This window comes from Mirounga leonina, unplaced genomic scaffold, assembly GCF_011800145.1.
Source record: "Mirounga leonina isolate KUSES-001 unplaced genomic scaffold, KU_Mleo_1.0 Mir_173, whole genome shotgun sequence".
NCBI classification, from domain to species: Eukaryota; Metazoa; Chordata; class Mammalia; order Carnivora; family Phocidae; genus Mirounga; species Mirounga leonina.
Window position 1 is genome coordinate 32,444,727 of NW_023270447.1, and position 13,392 is coordinate 32,458,118.

The 13,392-nt window shown below is 39.1% G+C and overlaps 1 protein-coding gene across 4 annotated transcripts in view; it reads left to right on the plus strand.

The window, feature by feature from the left end:
- The window catches only part of SLC44A5 (solute carrier family 44 member 5), a 349,362-nt gene that overhangs the window by 130,460 nt on the left and 205,510 nt on the right, over positions 1–13,392 (plus strand). The gene's annotated exons all lie outside the window — the stretch shown is intronic.

Genomic DNA, 13,392 nt, shown 5'->3' on the forward strand with positions numbered 1-13,392 from the left:
AAGGCCAGAAAGAAAGCTCAAACTAACAAACTAGGTTAACTTTGCTTCAAAAAATGGTAGCACCAAGAAAAAGGATCAATAAGGACTGTAGAATCTTCTTCAAGCTGAGAACCAGCAGACAACTCTTAAGGAAAGGGAGAGGGAAAAGGAGAGGTAGCTCTCTCCTAGCGAGCGGGACGCGGAGGCTCCCACAATCCCCCGCAGCAACGGCCACCTCCCATTCTTTCTTAAATCTCAGAGTTTTCTTCAGGGATTATTTCCTTGCTTCCTGAAATTCTTTTAATGAAGGACTATTGCCAGTAAATTCAGATGCCCTTTATCTGAAAATGTCTTTGTTTGGCCCTATTTATTTACTGCTGACTCCCAAATTTATGTCTCCAGTCCAAACCGTACAAATTCTACACTCCTGTATCCTCTGACATCTCCATGTGAGTAATACACATTTCAAACTTAACACGTTCCAAACTGAGCTCCTGGTCTTCCCTCCAAGCTTGCTCTGTTCACAGTTTTTTAGAGTAAATGTCAACTATATCCTTCCAGTTGTCCATCTACAACTCCTCTATGTTATAAACCACTTCAAAACCACAACAAATCTTTTTTTTTTTTTAAAGATTTTATTTATTTATTTGACAGAGAGAGACAGTGAGAGAGGGAACACAAGCAGGCAGAGTGGGAGAGGGAGAAGCAGGCTCCCCGCTGAACAGAGAGCCCGATGAGGGGCTCGATCCCAGGACCCTGGGATCATGACCTTAGCCGAAGGCAGATGCTTAACGACTGAGCCACCCAGGCGCCCCACAACAAATCTTTTTTGACACTTCTTCAGATCTGACCACTTCTCACCATTTGCACTGCTACTACGTTTGTATGTGGCACCGTGCTCTTTTGCTATGATTATTGCAATAGCTTCCCAGCTGGTTTTTCCTGATTCTCCCCTTGCCTTCCTATAATCTATTTTGACTCAAGCCATCCTTTCAAAATATAAATCAGATCATGAGATGGCTCTATTCAAAACTCTCTAAGAGCTTTCCATTTGATGTAGAATGAAAGCCCAAGTCCTAACAGTCATCTGGAAGGTTCCATGTGATATCCTTCCCCTAGCTCTGCTGTCTCTCCAACCTTGTTTCCTACCATTCTCACTTACTTCCACTGCTGTAGCCACATTGGCATTCTTGCTGTTCTTTAAACATGCCTTTGAGCTGCCACATGCCTTTCAACTTGCCATTTCTTCCTCTAATGCTTTCTTCATAGCCATCACTTAGCTCCCCCCACCCCCACATCCTCAGGTCTTTGTCTAAATATCAGTTTTTCAGTGATATCTTCCCAGACCACCATATTAAAAATTACAAACTCTCCCTTCCCTTAGTACTACCATCTTCTTTTCTGCTTTATTTTTCTCCATATCATTTGACATATTTAATTAAATTATTATCTGTCCCTACTACTACAATGTAAGGTCCATGAAGGCAGTGATTTTTTGTCTGTTCTGACAGAGTAGCTGCTCAATAAATATAAATGAATGAATAGATGAATAATCTATGTTGAATATTTTTTTTCAGTGCTTTTTTGAATACATTTTCCTTCCTCTCTTCTTGGCTTCCATTTTTCTGTTAAGAAGCTTGCTGTCAAGTTTTAGGTAACATCTATGTTCTTTCTGACTGGCCTTAGATTATCTCCTTGTTTTCACTTCTTCAGTTTTCACTCTAGTATAGTTTGGCGTGGATGTGTTTCATTCACCCTGTGTGGTAGACATTGTGTCTCCTGTACGTGTGGACTGATGTCTTTGGTCAGTTTTGGAATATTCTATGTCATTACTTCTTCCAGTGTTGCCTTTCCTCCATTCTCTCATTCTTTCCTTCTGGACTTTGAATAGAGGATTGTTTGATCTTTGCATTCTGTCTTTCATTTCTCTTATATCTCTTTACTATTATACATCTTAACTTTTCTGTGCTGCATTCTAGATAATCTATTCATGTCTGTCTTCTAGTTATTGGTCCTCTCTTCAGTTTTGTTAAAATGTTGTTATCCCATCCATTTGAGTTTTAACATCAACAATAATGTTTTTAATTTCTAAAAGTTATGTTAGTTATTTTTTCAATCTGCTTGGTCATTTTTATTAGCTCTTACTGCCTGCTTATTTTATGCTTTCGTCTATTATGTCTTTTTTTTCATATACAATTTTTCCCCTTGTGTTTTTAACTATTAGTTTCAATATCTGAGTCTTTAAAGAGTCTAAAGCTATTGTTTATTGTTTTGGTTGGTTCTTGCTCATGTGTTTGGTGATTTTTTAATTTAATTTTAATTTAATCTTATTTAATTTAAAGCTCATATTTGTTTGATCTTCATTTGTGGGAGTACTGCAGGCCTAAATTGGGATGCTTTTCTCCAGAAAAGATTGACATTTGCTTCTGCTCAGAGCCCAGAGTACTCTCAACCTGGGACCACTTAAGTCCCTTTGAGGCATTTGGATAATGTAAGGGTTTGAGGCTTGGGTGCTGTGTCTTGTAGCTGACCCATGGCTTAGTCTTACTAATGATGGTATCTGCATTTGTTTGCATTCGACTTATCCCATTTCCTCTTCTTATTTGGTATTGCCCAGTGTTGTCTACTTACGTTTCAGCTCTGGGTTTTTTTGTTTTAATTTTCAGTTGTGGTGGTAGAGATGCTTGGATATTTTTCTTAGTTCCTGCAAACCCAGCAGTTCTTAAAAACAGTATGTATTATTCATGATTTACTTGGTTTGTAGCAAAAAGGCTCTTTTAGAAAATCTGGTTTACCATTCTGTGGAAGCCATCATTGTGTCTTGAAGTCACTCCAATCAGGCATTCTTTCCTATCATTTCAGTAAAACCAAACTCATCAAGATTATCACTGAGCTCCAGATTTCTGAATCCAGTGATCAGTTCTCATTTCTCTTCATCTCTTAGTAGCACTTGAATGACAACTTTAACATCCCTTAACATACCCTGTTGAATAGCGGGGCTTTGAATTGCTTGATTCCCAATATGCATCTTTTGCATTAAAGTAAATAAGAAGATAGATAAGTGGGTCTTCAACAGTGCCCCACTCTGGAGGCTAATCCTACTCAGGATCACTGTGGCACACAGTCCAGTAATTCAAAGGAACAAATATAGTGCTAACAATAAATCAAAAGAAACATGCATTGGGGCACCTGGGTGGCACAGTCAGTTAAGCCCTGGACTCTTGGTTTCGGCTCAGGTCATGATTTCAGGGTCATGAGATAGAGCCCCACAAAGGGCTCTGTGCTCAGTGCAGAGTTGCTTGGGATTCTCTGTCCTTCTCCCTCTGCCCCTCCCCGCCATGACCCTACTCTTGGGCTCTCTCTCTCAAATAAATAAGTAAATCTTAAAAAAAAGAAACATGCATCAATAAAAAGCCACATACAAAATTTATCTTTCCTGTTAGCTAAGATAATCTTTTAACAAGGAAGGTGATATTCTTTTCATAGTCTCCTCTCAGAAGTAGAGGGGTGAGAAAAAAATTACTGCTCCCTAACAATGATTCTGATAAAATTTCAGAAACCTAACAAAAGTATTGCCCACCTAATGATACCAGCTGGTGTTAGAGACAATGCCAGTCATTTTGGTGTTTTTGTGCCACCCTACTTTATCATTGCTGAGATTTCCCAGAGGCCCTTCTGCGCTTTGGACGCTATTACTATTGTGATGCACTGGCATAAATGTAGTGGGGGATTCGTGATGACCTTGAGGAGTTTGCTTCATTCTTGCTGAGGAAACTTTCGTGTCCCCACATGTAATGGAGGATGCAGTTTACTGTGTGCCAGAAAGAAGTACAAAGTGCTAGAGTACATAGAGTGGGGAACAATTATTTCTTATGGGAAGAATTGGAGAAAACTTTATTGAAGAGGTGGAATTTTAGTTTGACCTTAAAAGTTGAATAGGATTTCCATAGGCAGAGATAGAATACAGATATCCCTGGGCTACCTGAGTGGCTCAGTCTGTTGAGCGTCCTGCTCTTGGTTTCAGTTCATGTCATGATCTCATGGGCCATAAGATTGATCCCAGCATCAGGCTCCCTGCTCAGTGGGGAGTCTGATTCAAGGATTCTCTCCCTCTGCAGAGAATCCCCCTACTCACTCTCACACTCTGTCTCTCTAAAATAAGTAAAAAAATCCAAAAGGAAAAGAAAAAAGAAAGAAAACAGGTATCTCAAACAATAGATGTAGGTAATAAAGAGTGGATTCTAGGAATAAGTAGAAAGAGTATATAGTGTTATAGTGTGTGTGGCTGGAGTGGTAAGTAGACAGGAGACATATGGTAGGAGATCAGATAAAGCAGTAGGTTCAGAGCAGGCCACAGAGGACTCTGAATGTCATGCTGAGTTTTTGTTTGTTTTTTTTCTGTAGCAAGAGTCACTGAAGATTTGGGAGCAGTGAATTTACAGGATCAGATTTGTGTTTTAGATTAGGAAGATAATCGTTGGCAGTGAGAGTTCAGTTCTACAAATATATATTGAGTGCTCGTGCTGGGAAATACAAAGGTGACAAAGACATTCCTACTCTCAGAGAACTTAGTCTATTATTATGAAAAAAAATGAGTTGGAGAAGGATGAGACTGGTGGCAGAGAGATCACTTAATAGCATTCTGTAATGGTCTAGTTGAAAGATTATAAAAATTTGAAGTAGGACAGTTGCAAGGAGAATGGAAAATATGGAGCAGAATCAAGGGACATTTCAGAGACAGCATCAACAGGACTTGAAGCTGAGTGAAGTTGAAGGTAAGGGAGATGGCATCCTCAAAAAAACTCTGAAGTTTCTACCTTTGTAACCAAGAGGATGGCGCTTCTATTCATTAATGTGGGAACACAGAAGAAAAACAGGCTTAAGAATGGGAGGGAGGGCAGATTGGGTTCCGTTTTGGATCTACCAAGTTTGAGGTGCCAACATGACATCTGTGAAGAGAGGTACAAAAGGAATTTAGAAAGGCAATTCTGAGAGATAGAAGAAAAATGAGGACCAGAATTATAAGTTTGAAAGATGCTGACAGAGAAGGTAGTTGAAATTGGGCCAGTGGTTGAGAAATCCTGTTGGAAGAGCATAGAGTAAGTAGAGGGAAGGGTTAGAAAAATGGGTCACCGAGTTTGGGAGGATTGGTGATGTAAGCATGGGGAATCTTATGATATTGTAAGGAAACTTGAGAAAGGGAATATTAATAATAGATGTTGGTTAGCAATGTAGTAGAGGTCAAGTAGAATGAAGGGCAAGGAGAGCTCATGGATTTTTTAAATTAGAAAATTATCGGCTACCTCTGGAGACTGGTTTTAGTAGAGGAGTGGGCTCAGTAGTTTCCTTAGATTGCAGTGGAATGAGGAGTAAATGTGAGATGAAGCCATAGGGAAATGGATTTCTTTTCACTCATTTAATCCATAAATATTTATTGAGCATTTGCCTCTCATTTGTGAAGTGAGGGTAAAGGGGGAGATGGGATAGTCATTTAAAGGGAAAATCAGGGTCAAAGAAAGATTATTTTTTGATGGGAAAGTCTCTAGCAGAGGGAAAGGAAGCAATGCAGAGGGAGAGACAGAGGCTAAAAGATGAAGAAGAAATAACAGAGCCAAGATGCTAACAGGTAGGAGGGGATGAGCTCCCAGGTATAGATGGTTTACCGTGGTCTAGGGAATGTTCAGGTGGGTGGGAAAAAGGGTGAGGTTGAGCCAAAGCTCCACGGTCAGAGCTCTCAGTTTTAATCCGCAATAACAATTGATTTCTTTGCTGCATGTTATTGTTTGTGATAATATTTGCAGAATGGCATAATAATAGTATTTTTCTTTGGGCTGGATCTTCACTTCTATCAAGTGAACAGAGCTGTCTGAACACCATTTGAAATATTACTGGGGACACAGTGTTGTTAGGACTCTACCTAGTCGTTTAAGACAATATTACAAGATGGAGCTGGGTATAATTTCCAGTAGGGCAGCCATATTGAAACAGTGTCTTCCAAGCAGTAATTTACTGCTATGTAGATAATAATGGCCGTTCTCTGGAAATGACTCCTGTTGGAGTCAATTGATGGTCATGTGAAATAATAGCAGCGTCGGCGTCTGAACGTGTGATGATACACATAATATTTAAACATTTTTGAGAGCTTAAGGGAACTATGTTTTTGTTCATAAACACAGGAGAGTGTTTGGAGCATATAATAGTCTTACAGAGGAGGAGTCTAAGCAAAGAGAGCTTTCCTTTGTTTACATTTTGAGACAGGGGTGACTATTTCCCCCTGTGTGAGCTGCGGAAAGTGTCTGCAGGGGATTAGCTGAGACAGTCTCACTGTGGGAGCAAAGAAGCTGTGTTTGTTATAAAGAATATTCTCACTTCAATTCACTTTGCATCAAACCTGCTTTTGCTGCTAAGGTGTTGTTTAATAAAGAATCATCTTAGGAAGTTTCACCAAGCAGCATGGGAAATGGATTCTGAGAGTGTAGAGAGATCAGAATCGACAAAAAAACTTAACCTTGGTTTAATGCATTATAAAAACTGTTCACTAAAATGAATGGGGAGGGGTTAAAGGGGAATTCTATTTTCATTATTGACAAGAACTGGCTTGACATTCATGTATCCTAAATGGCAAATGTCTACACACAGGCAAGAATAAAATGAAGGCAGAAATGCTTTAAAGATTCTACATTTTAAAATAATTCCTCCCCCACAAAGGAATGATATTTAATAGAGGCATTTCTTTTTGAATATTAGGAAATAAACAAGCTATACATTCGACCATTCACTTGAATTATATGTTTTCATCTAAAGGACTGATCTGCTCCTCCCCTTCCCTTCAGATGGCAGTTTTTATAGTTTAGTTTTTGCTACATCATCAAAAGTCTTCTGTATTTCTCGTTGGACATGAATTAATAATGCTTTACCTGCAATACAAAGAGTTACTAACATGATAAAAAGACAATGAGTGTATTTCAGCTCGCCAATGAAAACAAAAATCCACTCTTCCTCTTCCTCACTAAACTATTAAATGCTAAAAAATCCACAGGCTTTCTGCAAAGAAGGTCACATTAAGGATCTATTAAATAAATATGTTAATTAAATCTTGACATTCTGAAACCATTCTGAGAAGTTCTAATTAACTTTTAAACAATATTGAAATAATGACTCAGTACCTCACATTCTTTTAAAAATACTGTAACCCATTCAATCCCACACACAGTATGCCACCATAGGCTGCTGATTTTCTAATGCTTAGAAACACATCTCATTGGTTTGAGTAGTAATCATGATAGCTTGAGGGGGGAAAAACAAAACAAAGCACCACTGAGATTTTATAGAAGTGACCAGAATTTTTAATGGCTTCATTAGCTTTCTAAGTATTTGCTTTGTTTCTTCTTTGATAGGAACTAATGTATTCAACTGCAGTACTTTTTTCTTTAAGCCAGTATGTAGCTAAGGTGGTTGGGTCAACTCTTTTCACTGGATTTTTCCATTCAGGGAAATAGGTCTGGATTTTTTTCTGTGGAATTGTCCATGTATGCCCCAATTCTCCCCTGACTTGACTTCACAGTGTAGACAAACTACTTTGTGATCACTGGTAAGAATTCATCTAATTTTTGTTACTGTAGCTGCTGCAGCTAGCCTGAGTTCAGGGTGTTTGAGTGGAATTCTGTGCTTGGACAAGAGTTACAAGAGAAGAGGTGGGGAACAGTGGAGAGGGAGCTGAATCTGGCAGGGGTCTAGAGGCCTGAACTCAAGACCAGTGATCTTTCTAAAATGGGTAGCTGCTCTTGAGACAGCTTGCCTCATCTGCAGCAGAGTTTCTCACCACCTGTTTGAGATTTCCCAATGTGCTGGTTTAAAAAGGCAGATGCAAGCAAGGGCTCCTTTTCAACCTATTGAATCAGTTTCTCTGGGGATGATGTCTGCAAATTTGCATTTTTAATAAGATTCAGGACTTCATACTTTAAAATCTGGGAACTTGACCAAAAAGTTTAAGTTTCTTGGCACACACAATAAAGATAGCCCTCTCTGAAGTGCTGTCTATCCTCTCTCACCATTCCCAGACACTAACAGTTATCAGTAGGGAAATGCATGCATTTCTCTTCACATCATACCATTTAGGATCCTCTGTCTTTGTACAAGACTTTGCTGAGAACTGCTCACTTGACAATTCTTATAGACCCTTTATATCAGAGAGTTCCACAGAACAGTAGGTTCCATGAAGGCCATGACCTTGTCTATTTCCACAGTTGTATCCTTAGTACGTAGTGCAGTAGTACCAGGATATAGTAGGTACTCAATAAGTACTTAGAATGCATCAGTGCTGGGACACCATCTCCCTCCTCTGCTTAAGAAAGATTGATCATCTTCGATCTTGTCTTTTCTTTTGGACATAGTTTTAACATGAAGCTAGTTTGTGACAGTTAGGGTCTAGGTCTACTGACCCTGGAGTCTCTTTGGTTAGAACATATTCTTCTAATGAGAACCACCCCCTATCATCATCATCAACAACAACATTTTAGAAAATTCTATTAGTTTTGCAATATTAGAAATGGTTATTGCTGAAATTGGCAGTGAATTCAACTGTCACCAAGCCCTAGCTTCACTCTCAGAATCTCTAAGGATATGGCCCAGGCATGCATCTCTTTAAAAGCTACAGAGAAAATTCTATCATTCAACCAGAGTTGAACCACTGCTTATACTACATGCAAAATAATGTCCTTAGTGACCATCTATTACGTGTGTATTCTGTAAACTACTTGGCATTGTGGGAAGAAAGGAAAACCGAGTCTTAATCAGGGGCACTAACTAGCTTTGTGCTCTTATCATTGTAAGCCAAGTCTGATCAGACACTGAGATGGCAGAATTGCTCAGGTGGTATATATAATGTGTGGCAGCTGTCATTTATCTTTTCCTAAATAAATCATTATAAATTGGTCCTTGCGCTGGGACTGCCTGCCAGGTTTAGTTTATTATGCTAAATAGTACCCTCTTGGATAAGCTAATTTAGCTTCCAAAGTCACATGGACTAACAACTTCCACAATGAGACTATCTGATCGAATCACATTTTACACTCTTCAAGTTTAATTTGGGTGAGCAAACGTTTCCTGAGTTTTAACTGGTATATCATACACTGTGCTAAATTCTGAGTAACGAATACAATAGAGTTACTGTCCTTGAATTACTAACAAGGATAATGAGGAAATAGGGATGGTGTAAACAGGGTGACTGCCCATAATAGAAAACAGATTACTTTTAATTTTCTTATTTTCATCTGAGGTTTACTATATTTCTAGGTTTTTCCTCCAGCTATAGCCAAATCTTATAAGATTCTGAAGGGTAGAGACTACATAGGTCAGCTTGTTTTTTAAGGAAGATTGGACATTGAGAAAGTAGCTTTGACTGGAAGTGAGTTTTAGAATGAAAAAAGAGAAGATGTGGAAAAACATACATTTCATTGCATCTTGCACTTGGAAATCATAGAGATGTAGGTACTAGGATATATGAGAGGATTTGCAGGACACAAGTAGCTTACTAACTATGCATTGATATGGTTTATGCAGAGAGGAAAACAATCCAGGGTTTCTAGACTCATAGGAAACATGGTAAGGTAGGTACTTCTCTGCATTGGGCCCAGTTTATGTCCAATCCTCAGTTTTCAGAGAAGAGAATGAGGTTAACTGGATGGAAGATCTAAAAATCTAGCCGCTGCTTAGGTGAGTAACTGATATGTTACCTTGGCATTCCAACAGAATTATAAAAAGCACAGAGACTTGTTCTCCTTGACTTGGAAATTCTATGACTAATTTTCTTGCACTTTTAGAGACAATGCAGTCAGTACTTGTGGAGTGCTCTGGCAAAAAGACCCCATTATAGTTGAAAATGAGATGATGAACATAATGATAGCAGCTAACATTTATTGCATGCCTGCCGTATGCTAGGCACAGGACTAAGCACTTGGCATTCACTGTCTTATTTAATTCTAACAGTAACTCCTATTATCATTTTACAGAGAATAAACCTAAGGCACAAAGATGTTAGGTAAAATTGCCAAGATTCTAATAGCTAGTAAGTGGTGGATCCAGTAATGAAGCACATAAGTGAGTTAGTAGGTAAAAGAAATCAACCTAAGCCTGCCTGTACTAAAGGAAGGATACAGGGCTCTCTGATGTAACCCACTGAGAGCAATGAGACCCGAGGTCAGGAAGGGATTTACTCTCCACCTTTCTTGTCCTCATTTCTTCTCCTTCCTATGTGTCTGCTTTGTTGCCTCTTTCTCTTCAACCCTCTTGGCTCCTTGCCTTAGAACTGACAAAGTAGCTGCAGGATATAATGGTTAAAGTCTTGAAATGGGGAGTCAGACATGAACTTTGCAATAACTTACCAAGTGACCTTAAGCAGGTCACTGAGGCTGTATTTACAGTGGTCCTCGTAGTTGGCTGGGTCTGTCTTAATATAAAGTGAGCATGGATCTTAGATAATTATTTCCATAACTAAATAGTTTCCATGCTTTTCTCCCATATACGTAATTCTTTTCTGAATTACATATCAGAAAGACCTTCCAAGTTTATCTCCAAAATAACTCTTATGCTGCCCTGATTCTTCCTGGAAATGGATTGGATAACACATTCACTTGAGTGTGTAAAGATTTGGTGATTTATGCATTTTTTAAAAATTTTATTTTATTATGTTATGTCAATCACCATACATTACATTATTAGTTTTTGATGTAGTGTTCCATAATTCATTGTTTGTGTATAACACCCAGTGTTCCAGTCAATACGTGCCCTCTTTAATACCCATCACCAGGCTAACCCATCCTCCCACCTCCTCTCCTCTAAAACCCTCAGTTTGTTTCTCAGAGTCCATAGTCTCACGGTTCGTCTCCCCCTCTGATTCCCCCCCTTCATTTTTCCCTTCCTACTATCTTCTTTTTTTTTTTTTTAACATATAATGTATGATTTGTTTCAGAGGTACAGGTCTGTGATTCAACAGTCTTACACAATTCACAGCGCTCACCATAGCCCATGCCCTCCCCAATGTCTATCACCCAGCCACCCCATCCCTCTCACCCCCCACCACTCCAGCAACTCTCAGTTTGTTTCCTGAGATTCAGAATTCCTCATATCAGTGAGATCATATGATACATGTCTTTCTCTGATTGACTTATTTCGCTTAGTGATTTATGCGTTTCTTACCCCAGGGTTTTATGCTTATTTTAAGGGACAACTTAAAAGTGTTTCCCAGAATATCTCCAGGATGAAATTTCAGACCCCAAAGGAAAGGCTGAGACAAGATAAATATTTGGGGACAACATTGAGCTAGGCAGCATTCCTAACTTATTCTTTACTGGTAATACACCACTCCAGGTGTATTCCTAAGGATGTCACTCACTGGAATAGAGAATAATATTTAACTGAAATATCCAGATAATTGCCTTTCTTTCTGCATTACTCAGGGGAGTCAAAGTTATGCTATATAACAAACACTCCCCAAAATGCCAGTGTCTTAAAACAACAAAGGTTTATTTTGTGCTCCTGTAAACATATCCATCTCAGGGCAGCAGGGCGGTTGTGTTCATGTTAATTACTCTAGTTCCCTAGTCTCCACCATGTCAGACATTCCTAGTTGCTATGCCAGAGGGAAAAGAGTGCTCGAGAGAATCTCATGCTGCAATTTAAACACTCTAATTTGTTCTATTTGTTCATTGGCCAGAGATAGAAACATGGCTCCACCCAAGCATAGGAAGGCAGGCAATGCCATGTGTTAAGGAAAGAGAATTTTACTTGATGAATAGCATAAATGAATGTCATGCATTCTAATAGTTTTCTTGTATAGGCACAATTCCAGAATATAATAAAAGCATACATTTCAATGGTGTTTACTGCATCAGGTACTGTTTTCATCATTTTGTGAGTATCATATCTCATTTAATCCTCACAACAACTCTTTGTTATTCCCATTTTAAAGAAGAGAAAACTCATAAGAGATATAATAGTAATTTGCCCAAGTCCCACTGCAGTCTGGGATTTGACTCCAGGCAGGAGAGTCCATGCTCTTAACCACAAAGCCATGTCCTATATCTGGATTATTCATAAATTATATGGTTTCCCTGAGACATGCCTAGTTAATGACACATTTTTTAGGGAAATTCTGAGTTTATAGGCATATCAGAGCTGTAAAATCTAACTATTGCTAGTATTTTGGAAGTCTACAAAAATAGAAGTAGCCCATAAAAAAAAAAAATAGAAGTAGCTCAATCCCGAGAGCATTTATTATAGGAGACATTTTGCGATTCTGGTATGCTTTGAAATTTCAGTGCATGACTGGTATTCTGATGGCAGGCTCTAATTTAAACTGATTTGTTTAGGAGAAATAAATGATAGGTTATTTATAGAGATCAACATGCAATCTGACTTTAAAACATGTTTGCCTAAAAATTAATGTAGGTAGCATGTAGGGCTGTTAACTTTTAATGATGAGAAATAATGAGAGTGCAAACATAGCTGAGAGAATCTGGCTGTGTTGTAGAAGGTCCCCAACAACTTGGCAAGCCTGGTGCATCAGTCAAGGGCAAGGGGTGACAAGCAGCAGGACCTGACACCCTGGTTGACTTAAGCGGGAAATAGATTTATTGAAAGCAGTCTGTGTAGCTGACAGAGCTGCTGGGAATCCTGAAGAACCAACCCCAGAAAAGAGATAGAATGAAGTGGAGCTGGGCTCCCAGAAACATTGCCAGTATCGTGAGCACCAGTCCTATGAGGGCTTGAACACTAGATGCTGTAGTTTGTCCTATTGCCAGAGATGCCATGGCTACACCTGGAAACCATGCATTGCTGCTGCCTTCAACACCACCAGGATGGAGTCTCCCCTATCCCTGCTTTTCTGTGCCATCAGCTCCACATTCATACTCTCAAGTGGCTTTAACTGTTGGGCCAGGCTTAGGTCAGGTGCCATAGTCTAGTTGCTAGAGAGACTGGGAAAGTGAATCTCCTTTTCAGTTTTATTTTATTTTATTTTATTTTAAAGATTTTATTTATTTATTTGAGAGAGAGAGTGAGAGAGAGCATGAGAGGGGACAGGGTCAGAGGGAGAAGCAGACTCCCCACTGAGAGGGGAACCTGATGTAGGACTCAATCCTGGTACTCTGGGATCAAGACCTGAGCTGAAGGCAGTCGCTTAACCAACTGAGCCACCCAGGCATCCCTCCTTTTCAGTTTTATAATGGGCAGTAAACTCTTCATATGTGGGGCCTTCTCTAAACCTAGGGTGGGAGTTCAGATGTTGAGTAGCCAGTAAGAAAAAAAAAAAAAAAAGACAAATGTTCACTATAACTGGTTGGGTCTGACTTTCTGCAATATCATTTTGTATGATTAATCAGGAAAATGTATCCTTGTTCTCTTGTCTATTTTGTC